Below are 13,018 nucleotides of genomic sequence, written 5' to 3'. Positions count from 1 at the left end.
TCAGAGAGGCCTGGAGGACTGCATTTGGCCCCTGGACCTGGGTCTTGTGTTACGACTCTTGACTCCTAGAGTTGTGCTATTTTTCTTTGTTGCTCATGTGGGAGTGAACAAAGGCTAGAACTTGTGAAAATGTGAGATTGCACTGCATGGCTTTAACCAGCCCAATGTGGGAGACTATAACTGCAAATGGAACCATGAATGTGCAGGCTGCAGGATCCATGCACACATTTGCTAGGCTCATTGAACACAACAAGCCTTACTCTTAGCACATATAGGACTCTTCTGGCAGTCATGTTGTTATGCCGTGCAAGAAAAGTACCCATATGCTATGCACCTCACAGAGTACATCCATTTATTTTAGCAACTTGGTGATTTTTGAAAGGTGACAAAATATAAGTTGAAAGAGCTGCCTGTGCAGCCTCACCTTATGCTGGTATGCAAATGTACAGCACTAAAAAGATGTGCATGTTTTGCACAATGTAACAATCCTTTTCTTTAGGATCCTGTTTTTAAATCCAGCAACAGTAGCTTGGCTTCCATGCTAGGCATAGGCATTTTTACATCTGCATATATTTAAACATATATAAAGGAGCAATGACTCAGTGCTGACAGATGTACAAGAATTTTCACTGATGTGTGAGAATCAGTGTTTTTTTAATAAGATTTGGGAACTTTCATACTCTCAGACAGAAGTATACAAGAATTTACGGTTATCCAACAAAGTACTAACATGGATAGCATAGTAACAGTACAAAGGAACCAATGGAGGCTTAACCATCTCTAGTTCAACTGAGGTGACTTGCTGTCAGTCCATTTGCAGGGAAAGTTTGACGTCAAACAGCATCTGCAAATGGTCTTCAAAGGGGCACACTGTTGGTCAACTGATTCAGATCCTTTGAACTTTGGCAGGTAGGTGTGAATCTTGTGGATATTCTGAGACTTTGTGGGTCCAATTCCAGAGGCAACCTTCCAGTTTGTGGTTTAGAAGTAGCCACTGTAAAGCACTGTGGCCTGTGTACACTGTGAATTTTGTATCCAGTGAGTAGGCTCAGTAAGTTTTGAGAGCCTCCACAACAGCCAAATGTTGCAGATCTGTTGCTCAATATTTGGTTTCTCTCTCATTTAACTTCTGACTGCTGGAAGCTACTGGTGTGCTTCTTCCCTGCCCACCCGTTTGTTCTAATGCAGGTCCCAAGGCAACCTTTGAGGCATCGCAGGTTACAATAAATGGGTAGGAAGGATATGGGAATTTAAGAGCTGCAGGATTAAGCAGACTCACCATCAGCACCTCAAACATTCCTTGGTGCTCTCCTTCCCACACAAGGCTGTTCATACAATGGGGCAGCCCTCCGTAAGAAACCTTCTACAAATCTTCTGTAAAAACCCCAGTGACCAAGGAATCCCTGGATTTCTCCCTTTATAAAAACAACAAATTTTATTGGTTTTTTTTAACAAATACAATAACCATTAAACACTTATCCAACAGTGCATCTAATGGTATTGGTTTTATCCATTGTCTCTTGACATGCACTTAGAAATTCAACATTCAAACATATAACTTCTTGAAGGCACTTTATGGGTTTAAATCACATCTAGTTTGTGGGGATGGGGCACAAAGCAAACTGGACACTCTTGACACTGTGCCCATATTCTGCTGACCTCAACACCCTTCTCCCTCTCCATTGCAACCTCTGCACTGTGAAGTAAGGAAAACATCTCCAACCCACCCTACTTTGTTCTGCCCTGCCCTGCCCCACCAGCCACTGCTGCCTGGATAGCTTTTCAGGTGGACTGTTCTTATGGTTGCCAGTGATGGCCTTTCTCCATCAGCGACTTCTCATTTCCTTGACGCATCAATCTCTCTGTCCAGACTCTGTCCATCTCCAGTTACCATTTCCTCCACATAGTTTACAAATATCATTTGGCCAGGGACTCTCTTCTGGAAGTGTCCCCCTTCACCTCTGTAAATACTACTTATTGTTTGTAATTAAGTCTTCTCCAAATGCTGAGCCACCGTTGTTCCTTGCAAAGGCTGCAGAAGCTCTGCAGCTGGGAATTAAAAGCAGGCATCATTAAGGAAACATCCGCCGCAGCTTCCGCATTCTGCACGCTTCATACAATAGTTTATCTGAGATGGAGAGCCAGTGTGGTGTGGTGGTTAAGAGTGGTGGACTCGTAATCTGGTGAACCGGGTTTGTGTCTCTGCTCCTCTGCATGCAACTGCTGGGTGACCTTGGGCCAGTCACACTTCTCTGAAGTCTCTCAGCCCCACTCACCTCACAGAGTGTTTGTTGTGGGGAGGAAGGGAAAGGAGAATGTTAGCCGCTTTGAGACTCCTCCAGGTAGTGATAAAGTGGGATATCAAATTCAAACTCTTCTTTTTTTTCCCTTCTTCTTCTTTCACCCAAAGGCTATGAAGCTCCAAGTGTAATCCATAGATAAATTGGCTTTTAATATGTGATTCTGTCATTGCCACTAGGCACAAGCCCCTCTCTGCACTGTCAGCTTGGTATTTGGTCAAGCAGGTTCTGCCTCACTTAAATTATTAGTTGGGCAGGGAGGAGGATGGTAAGTTTTTTTACACAGCCTTCTCAGACTGCATATGTAAGCATGCAGAGGTCTCCTCTCTTGTCTTTCCTTCCTGAGTTTCAGAAAGGCCAAGCATCTATCACAACGTCTTTAAAGTGCTTTCAGAGATGCTTCTCAGGAACCACAATCTGCACTGGGAAGCTGGAGGTTGGCATCACCCTCTGGAAACACTGTCAAGGACTGTGCTGCTTTCTGATCAGTTCAGACATTCATGAAGGCCAAAAGATCAAGATTAGCCAGGCATTCACTGATTTTGGGTCCATCCAAGTGGCTAGAAAATTTCTTCTCTGGCATTAAGGCTTTTGCCACCTTGAAGCTGCTAACACCAGTTGTAAGACCGGTGTAAAAAAATTTAAAATTTGTTTAGTAATACACACACACACACAACGCTTATTCAAACAGATCTATATAAGCAGTTTACATAAAATAGTATAAGAAAGTCATTAAAGGAGCAATGAAACATATTCTAAGAACAGTACAGTAGACATAATAAAAATATCCAAATGTAGATAAAATCAACTGTTTTAAAACTTCACAAATGTATATAATAATGTTACATGGCCAGGTAGGCTCTCCAATATTAAAAAAGTGTTTAGTAGGCATCAAAAACAGTACAACAAAGGCGGCAGCCTAATATGAGCCGGCAGAGCGTTATAGAGAATCCACATTGAAAAATCGGCATCTTGCAAATGTGGGACAAGCATGATGTGGCGCTTGTAAAAGTGCCAGTTCTGCAGATTGAAGCAGTTGCGTGGGCACATATGGAGCAAGGTCATCCTTCAAGAAAACTGGTCCCAAGCTGTTGAGGGCTTAATATATGTATTAGAGTCCTGGCAGTTAAACTGACAGCAAAGGCCTCCAACCCAGAACTGCTCTTTACAGGAAGGTTTCCAAGACAACACAACAGCCGACAAGATGGAATAGCAGCAAAGCAAGACACAGAACCTTAGCTAAGTACTAAGGACATGGGACAGCACCACCTGGTGGCTGGAAGGGTTGTATGCATTTATATTTATGTGTCTGTGTGTTTTGCTAACTGTCTTTTATAGAAGGTGGCTATTTTACAGATGATTTGTAATCACTGTACAGATTTGATAATTATTTTATATTGTTCATGTTGCAGTTGCGATGTTCTACTTTCTTCTTATTTATTCTATGTGAGCCGCTTTGTATTCATGCGGGTGAAAAGCGGCTTAGAAATATAAGAAATGAAATGAAAATGGGCATGTGGAGCCGACCCCCTCCTAACAACCTCTAGGAGAGGGAGAGGGGGGGTGCCTTGGGGAGGGGGGAGCGCGAGGAGGGTGGGCATCAGGAGGGGGTGCCCTTCTCTTTCTGCGAGCAGCTGACAGGGAGCTGCAGGCAGCCTTTGCACAAGAGGCTGTGCAGAGGAAGGGGGGTGGGGAGAAGGTGAGCTCATCTTATTTGATTAGGGCTGTCACCATCAGACAGTGTTTGCAATTAGTCCATGCCAGCCTTATTCAGTCCTTGGATTCCTTTCAGCGGTGGGACAGGGAGGGAAGGGAGCACTTGAGCTCCATTGAACTGGAGCGTGGCATCTGCTGCACACGGAGGGGAGAGGTTGGGGGGTCAGCGCTTGATTTTGATAAAGTGTGCCAGATTAATTGTCTCCAGTAATCCTGTTTGTCATGGTAGATGTGCAGAGAAGTCTTTGTGGCACAGCCTGACATATGGGCTGGCCTGCTGCTTTGCCTAGCACATGCTCTTCACAGTTGGCCTAGTTCCCAGAGCCTTGTTTTTCCAGGGGAGTGGAGCCTCCTGCTCCTATTCATCTGGCCCCCAGCTTCACAAACAGGCTCCCTAATCTTCAGGCCTGTCTGGGCTACTCAAAGCAACTGCATTATTCAAAAAGATGGGGGGGGAGGGAGAGAGCTGGGGCAGGGGGAGAGAGAGAAAGAGAAAGGGCTGAAAGGGAAAGGGAGCCAGATTCAGGCGCCTGATTTTAGAAATCATTTCCAAACTCAAAACTAGCAGCCAGTTAGCTTTTATTTTTATCCAATGCTTCCTCACCAAAGCAAATTCATGTAATGCTAAACGATGTTTTTGCCTTGTGCCTGGGTGAAATCTATGTTGGTAATTGGCATTTGTAAACAAGTGTGTTGCCCAGGGATTTAAACTTTTAATACAGTGGGTCAGGAAAGACCCTCTCCCCCCCCCCCCGACAGTTGGTGCATAGGGAAATGTAGACTCGGTTTTATATTTTGTTAAGGGCCTAGGGTGAGGTTGCGGGACGGGGGTTGGGGAGAGAATGCTGTTTATTACAAATTTTTCAGGATAGGAGCACTATGTTTTAAATTCATCTATGGAGATCATGAAAAAAGACTTTTCTGAATTTGGTGAGAAGGCTGCACAATGGCGGATGAAATTCAGTTTAAAAAAGTGAGGTACACTGTGACTGCAACAACAAATCCCAACTTCGCTTTATATGCTGATGGTGTCAGAAGAACTGGCTGTGGCTACCCGGGAAAGAGATCTCCCACTGGGACAGCAGCTCATCAGTGTGCTAATGCAGTGAAAAGGAGAGGGGAAAAAATCTATGCTAGGAATGTTTAGGAAAGGGACTGTAAACAGCAAATATCACAATGTTATTATGTAACTCTATGGTGATGCAGCCCTACTTAGAATACTGTGTATAATTCTGGTCACCCTCACCTCCAAAAGTAATATCTTAGCAGAATCATCTTCATAGGCGAAGCTAAAGAGGTGGGGGGCCTTTAGTTTAGAACAGTAACAACTGAAGGTGCATGGTGAAGTTGTATAACAACAATTAATACAGTATGTGGAGAGAGTAAGCAAACATGTTTTCTAAAACTGAGGGTCCTTCTCATGATGGCTATGCTCTGCCTTCCTGGTTGAAGCCAGTAATGCTTCTAAGCAGGACAGGAGCATGCTCTTGTGCTAAGATCCTGCTTGAAGGTTCTCTACAGACATCTGGTTGGTGATAGTCGAAGGAAATGTTGATTGGCTCCAACCGTCTGTTGGAGCTGATCAAGGGTCTCCGCCTCCAGCCCCAAGTAACACCTGCTGAAAGAAGCTTGAGCTATTTCTTCAATTAAGCAGTGGTTCCCAGTGCTGCGTCCATCCACTCAAAACCTTCACATTTGTAACACTGCTGCTCTCAATCTCAGCAGACATCAGCACCATCTAATTATTATTATTATTATTATTATTATTATTATTATTATTATTTATACCCCGCCCATCTGGCTGAGTTTCCCCAGCCACTCTGGGCAGCTCCCAATCAAGTGTTAAAAACAGTACATCGTTACATATTAAAAACAGTACAGCGTTACATCTTCTTTCATCCAACTTAAAATTTAAACTTTTTGGCCTGTATTATAAGTTGCAGTAAGGCTCCAAGCAAGGCTTACTTCTGAGTAAACAGGCATGAGGTTGCCTTTATGAAGACTCCTCTAAAACTGTAGGTTTCCCAAAAAATTAATTGACACTTTCAATATACCAATAATTATAAACCATAACGTGGCAATGTTTTGCCTTGTTGAGTTGCAACCACTTTAAGGAGTTGCAGCCAAAGATTACATTATAAATTCAGCAGTCTAGTGTTTAAGATGTTTGACTGACAGGCCAAGGTTTTGGGTATTGCTTATTCTCTCACTGAACAGATGCCTTTTGGCCACTGGTGTCTACAGAGGTCAGCTGGAAGACTTACCCCAACGCTTATTTGTGTACCATTGGTGCCATAATTGATGTGCATTAATCACCCTGGGTCAATAAGTCACAGCCTTTGGTGTGGACTATGTCTAAGTTGTCTGACTTAGCAATGAACTTCAATAAAGGCTTTAGTCATCATCAAACATGTGTCCCTTAGCAGTATCTCTCTGACAAATGCCACATGCATTGTGGTACACTAGCCACCTGCTGCTATTTCTGCTGAATTCCCTTTCTTCTCTCCCCACAGGTGCACCAAACAGGGATGGGCCTATCCTTGAAATACTAATAAACACTTTAAGATAATCTCTGGCTCATCTGAAAATGCATATACTATAGTATATAGTATAAACAGGGGTGAAGGAAGGTGTCGTGACACCCAGGGCTGGCATCATAATGTAGGGCGCATGTGCGACATCGCTACGTACAGCACATGCACTGTACGTAGCGACGTTGCACATGCACTGTATAGAGGTTTGCCGCTGGCGCCGGGATCCTCTGCTTGCGGCTACAGCTGTGAACAGAGGATCCTCCAAAGGCGGCTGCGGTGGCACGATGGCTGCTCGCACCGCCACGAGCCCCCATGGGTTGACTTCTTGTCACCCCCACAGACATGGAACCCAGGGCGTACCACCCCCCATGCCCCCCCACTGCGACGCCACTGAGTATTAGAATATACCCTACCTACACAAACACTATGCCATAGAACAAAAGAACATTACATTCCCATCTTTCTCCCTCCCTCTTCCTCTCCCCTCTGTTCCCCCCAAACAGAGCCATAGCTAGGTGATCTTGCACCCCTGGCAGAACCACCTCTCTCCTCCACCCCCCTTCCATCCATTCAATTCACCTTCTGTTTAAAACCATTTCTTATGAGGCAATAATAAATATTTATACTTATGGACATATTCTTAAGCTGATTTTGTGCCCCCCAGGGCCTGCACCCCTGGTGGGGGCCCAGGTCACCACCCCCTAACTATGGCCCTGCACCTAACTGAATGATATCTAGAATGATAGTGTCTCACACAAAATGTAAACAAACTGTGGGAAAGACCCTATAAATAAAAAATGGAGATGATATGTGTACTTATGCCTGTTTGTTTGTTTTGTAACACAAGAAAATCTCTAATAAAAACTAATTTTAAAAAAAGAATATGCACACATACAGCCTATACAAAAATGTAGGTACCAAGGCTTCTTCTAGAAATAATTTCTCTTACTCTTTTAGAAGGAAATGGTGAATATGCATTGGGAGAGGGAAAGGGCAAATCCTTAGATTCAGAAAAGTAGCTAGTTAGGGAGCATTGATCTTATCATGCACCCATCCCTAAGCACTATGACAGCACCTCTTATCTGAGAACAGGGAAGGGAGAGTTATTCAAGTTAATAATGGTTCAGGCTCAGCAGCAAGACCAGGGTCCAGAAGTCAAGATTCCAAGGTATACAAACAAGGCAACAGATGCAGAATGGAATGGAAGGGACAAAGATGTCCCTTCCATCACCCCGCCCCGCCCAAGAGGCCAAACTCACTCTCTCACCTCAGGAAATTGCTGTATGAACAAACATGCACTCTGTCTGGGCTGGCATGTCTGATCCCACCTACAGAGATGGTACTTGGTTGTTGGTGACAACTCTATGTACTCCAGCTCTACTGCCACCTCCTCCTGCCCAGCCCTTCCCACTGTGGTTCAGAGTCCCGTCCCCCGTCCCCCCATGAAGCTCTAACCTCTACAAGAGAGGTGGTGGGCAGAGCTGGCAGAGAGCCAGTGTAGTGGTTAAGAGCGGTAGACTCGTAATCTGGTGAACCGGGTTTGCGTCTCCGCTCCTCCACATGCAGCTGCTGGGTGACCTTGGGCTAGTCACACTTCTCTGAAGTCTCTCAGCCCCACTCACTTCACAGAGTGTTTGTTGTGGGGGAGGAAGGGAAAGGAGATCGTTAGCCACTTTGAGACTCCTTTGGGTAGTGATAAAGCGGGATATCAAATCCAAACTACTCTTCTTCTTCTTCTTCTTCTTCTTCTTCTTCTTCTTCCCTTTCCATCTCTGACATCTAGAGTCACAAGTATAGGACCTCCATCCTCCACCCCTAAGTAGCACCTTTAACAGCCATTGCTGCTTCTCCTACCTCTTCCTTTTCTATCTGGGGCTGCCAAACAATGCCAAATCCTGATGGAACTGAGAGGTCTGTGGTGGGTTGGATTCTGACCTATTTTGTGTGTAAGAAGTTTTTAACCTAGGGATGCATTCAGATAGGCCACACCACCTCAACTTTAGCACAGGAAGGCTCCACTTTGGGATCTATCTGTATGTGATGTCGTTGTAATATCAGGCGATCAACATGTGGGTACACCACCCACCAGGCAAATTTGGTCAGTAGGGTGGGTGTGGAGATAATTCCCCATGCCTGCTCTTAAAAAATAATAATAATAATCAGTTGGCAAATTTTATTAGTCTGAATCAGGTAGTATTGTTCATTGCATCTTTCAATTACATATCTAGTCATTAACTTTAAGAAAAGCTGTGATGCCTTCATTTTATTCCCAAGGGTGTGACTTGCATTTAAAAATGGCATACAAGGCAAACCAGAGTAATGAATTGGTAGGAAAAGGAATGATGGTGACTGGACGCCTACATTTTAAAAATACCAACAAAAACCCTCGATGAACAATTTCACATTCACTATTAAAATTGAATTATATCCCTCATATCTTAATTGAAGAATAATGAGTACACACCTACAGTTACAAATGTGTAAAGAAGGGTACACATTGGATTGGCTTGATGCCACGTCTCCTGTTTTCTGTTTTCATTATCATGAACCTATTTCAAATTCAGTATACCTAAGAGATATTCTAAATGGATGCCAATTGACCAGAAATTGTCACAAGACTAAAAAAATATTGGCCAAACACACATGTGCAGCCTCCTCTCCAACTATTGCTACTAGTCTGTACTTGAGAAAAATCAAAAGATGCACTGATTGCTGGGAACTGGGGAGAAAATGAAATATGAAGGGCGAGTGAACAGGGAAAGGGTAGATACTTTATACTTGCAGCAAAGGAGAAAATGAACCTTTTTGCCTTTAAAACCAAATTGCAGATCTTGAGATAAGAGCCTTCATTATGTCATTTTCCATTTTTGTCCCTACTTGAATTATATTATGAGAACAGAGTATTAGGCGCCCTAGTTTTTATTCCTAATTCAGTGGAAATAGCTTTTGCCTCTTCACTGAATGAAGAAGAGCAATGTTGTCATAGTTCTCTTCCGTGGCCCAGTGCAGCACCTTAGTCTTCATCCTTCGTGCATAGCCAGATTTGAGCAAGCAGCATTCCTGACACAGCCTGAGAGAAAGATACAAAAATAATTTACACAAAATGTATACAGCAGTCTGCTTCTGTTTTCCCCCACAGCTGTGTCATGTCTGCAGAGGTGCTGTTTGTGTGTGTAGAAATTCAGCAGGGACTCAGATTCACAGCAAACTTCAAAGATTTGACGTAGAGATAGTCAAGATGGCAAAAAGCAGTGTGTTTTAAGATCTTATGTTGCACTTATTTCATATGCCTCCTAAAATAACAAGAGATATAGATGTGCTTGAGGAATAATTCATGTGGTCTGGAAAATGGGGAGGTAATGTCCCATTCCCCTCCTAAATGAAGCCCACAAGTGTCTGAAACAGCCCAGAGAAATGAAGACTGGTGTCAATGGCCATTTTGACTACATATCCCCTGTTGGAGAAGTGCATCGCAAAATTCAGATGAGTGCAAATTTTGAAGGATGACTGTGTTTCGGTTCTCATAAAGTTTTGGAAAGGGCCAATTTGATACATTCATCAGACTGAATCAAATTCCTCCCTCATCCCTCAATGTGAGTCTGGCCATGTCATGCTCAGCGATGCAGTGTGCAGGGCTTTCAAGAGAAGTCAAAGAAAGTCCTGCAAAATTAGCAAAAGTTCTCAGACATGTGGGCTTTCTCAGTGATAAGTGGCCACCCAATTTTGCTTGAAGTGAAATTTGAGCTGAATCCTACTTAAGTAAAACATCTGTAAAAATGTCAGTGAAAGTTAAAAGACTGGTGAAATTTCTCAGGGGAGCTTCACACTTCTAAACAGAAAGGAGTCTTGATTAAAAACAGAAAAACAAAAAGGTCTATGTATTATCAAGTCATGCTAGTTAAGAGACATGGGTTGTGTCTCTGTAAGTTTCTGCCTCCCCCTCCCCATATTTGAGAAGATGGTATTTACCATAAATCAACACAATAACAAATCCAAGTTTACACTGAATGTATTCCCCCAAAATTGAGCCGCAACAAATCCTGGACCCTATTTTTCTTCAATGCATGCTTTTTGCCACATTTTAAAGTGTACATTTATGAGAAGGAGCCCTTATTTCAGGGATTTTAAATGGAAAAGGGAGTTAGACCCTAATCCTTAAGACCAATACTACCATTTCCAAGAATTTGCTGCACTGCCTGCAGACCTTTTGGTTGCTCTGAAAATTACATGCAAGCAATTGAATAGATCACACATCCCTCCTCTTCTTGTGGAAATTGTTTTCTCTAATTCTGGGTACATCATTCCCAAAGCAGTGGAGTTTTTTTGTAAAAAAATATATATTAAAAAATATTAAAATGTATGAAAATGAAAACTCTGGCTCTGAAAGCACTGAGGCAGACTGGTACAATGAGTCAGAACAAAAAGCATTCAGTGCACAGAAAGCCAAACCTAAATGGAAAGAGCTTCTGCCAGCATCAGCATCAGGATTCCTGTTCCACAGATGGCCACTGATCTGCACTGAAAGTGATGTGTCTTTTAGCAGTGCCTGCCTGCCTGCCCACCCATTCCTTTCAACACACCCCAAGGCAAGGTTCACTGACCAGCCTTAAGTCATGAAATTCAGAATGTCACAGACATGATAGATGTCTGACATTCAAAGAATAGTAATGAGGGAGTGGTGGTTTTAAGTTCAGAGGGGGGAACAAACTCCTCACTGAAGGAATGAAAAGGGAGCTGGGCTTTTTGCAATCTCCGTGTTTCCTGCAAAATGAAATCAGGTAGAATCCAAAAGTGATTTCTAAAGTCTCATGCCTAGATTCCATTTGTCTCCTCTGCCTCCTGTATGTCGATCCACAATGGGTCTGGGAAGTAGGTCCCAAAACCTGGGACCTAAATCCTCATTATTGTACTCCTGCCCAGCAGACTGAAAAGGCACACAAATCACCTGGTGTCTTCCTCTCTTCATATGCTCCTCTTGCTTTATCACACAAATCTCTAGACAATTTTCCTTGCCGAAAACAAGACATTCTTAATACTATGGGAGAAACCTGCATAGTGCACTTTTGGCCCACAAAAGACATGAAGCAATCTCTGTATCATTCAATTTACTCTAGGCACTTAATATTCCATCATCATGTAGAGGATGCTTCAGCTCAAGCTGATGCTGTATCACTGTTTATTTGTGTGTATTCGGTCTCAGATTGGCATCTTGGCTATCCATGCCCCACTGCACTTGAACAATATGGGTTAACATTCCAGAAGGGCAACTTTGACTGTCCAAAGTCATATCACTAACCAGAGGTACCATAGTGCTTTTAACGAGTGACCAGTTAACTTCCAAGGATCTCACAGAAAGGACCACACAATCACAACTTTGCCTTGTAACTATTTACTTTTTGACAATCAAAGCAAGGCCTGCAGATGTTTTCTGCTTTATGTTCATTTCTTGCCTTTCATGGTAACGGTGATGGTGATGTACTGTCTCTGTGAACTTCAGGTGCTAAAGCAAAGAAGGCGGAAAGGCTGCTGCCTTCTTGCTCTGATTGCAGACTTCACAGAAGCATCAGATGGCTACTACTAACAAGAATCCTGGTCCAGATGGGCTTTGGATCTGATAGAACATCACTCTTCTTCTGTTATGAGCTAGATCCAAAGTGTTAAGTCCTCACCATGTTGGACACTGTATACAAAATGTTTGTTTGAAAAAACAGCTTTCTCCCAACAGCTCAAATAATATTTGCTACATAAATTGAACCCTACAGAATCAGTGACTGACACTACCACCACCCCAGATTTGAAACTTATCTGTGATGATGCAGTATTCATCATTCTAAAAACTCTTTTAGAACATGTCTTCGCTAATGTTGTGCGACTTGAGAAGGCCTTGAAACCAGCATGTCAGAATTCGGCAAATATCACTTGTTTGGTAATTATGCAGCATGTTAATGAGATGCATGAATATGTTACACTTTAACTATATTTGACATTTGCCAAGTGCCTGGGGGATACAGATGAGGAAAGGAGGCATAAGGAGAGGGTCACTGCTTGAGGGCAGCTCACATGTATATGTTATTACTTTGATCACATATTTATGAACTGGGAGAGCATTAAGGGAGATACTCACCACATGGTGCACACATGGAGGCTGGAAGGTCCAGCTCCAGTTATTTTCATTCCATTTCTACTTTCTCTTATGATGATTAGCTCATAGGTTACACCATGTTTACTGCTCATTCTGTGTTAAGATCCTGCCTTGTCTGCAACCTTTATAGGGAGGGAGACTGATGCTGCAATAGTAAGCCCACTTACCTAGGAGTAAGTCCCATTAACTCAGTAGGACTTACTTCTGAGTAGACATGGCTAGGTTTGCCGCCTGTGCTTGTTGCATGAGAGGCTGCTCTATAGTATCTGGATGTTATCAGATATTTAGACCTTGGTTCCTAACTAAGTTATGGGTTTGAACCTGCC

The sequence above is a fragment of the Podarcis gaigeae genome (genome assembly GCF_964106915.1).
Source record: "Podarcis gaigeae genome assembly, chromosome: 7".
Taxonomy (NCBI): domain Eukaryota; kingdom Metazoa; phylum Chordata; class Lepidosauria; order Squamata; family Lacertidae; genus Podarcis; species Podarcis gaigeae.
Note: the sequence above shows the minus strand (reverse complement) of the source record.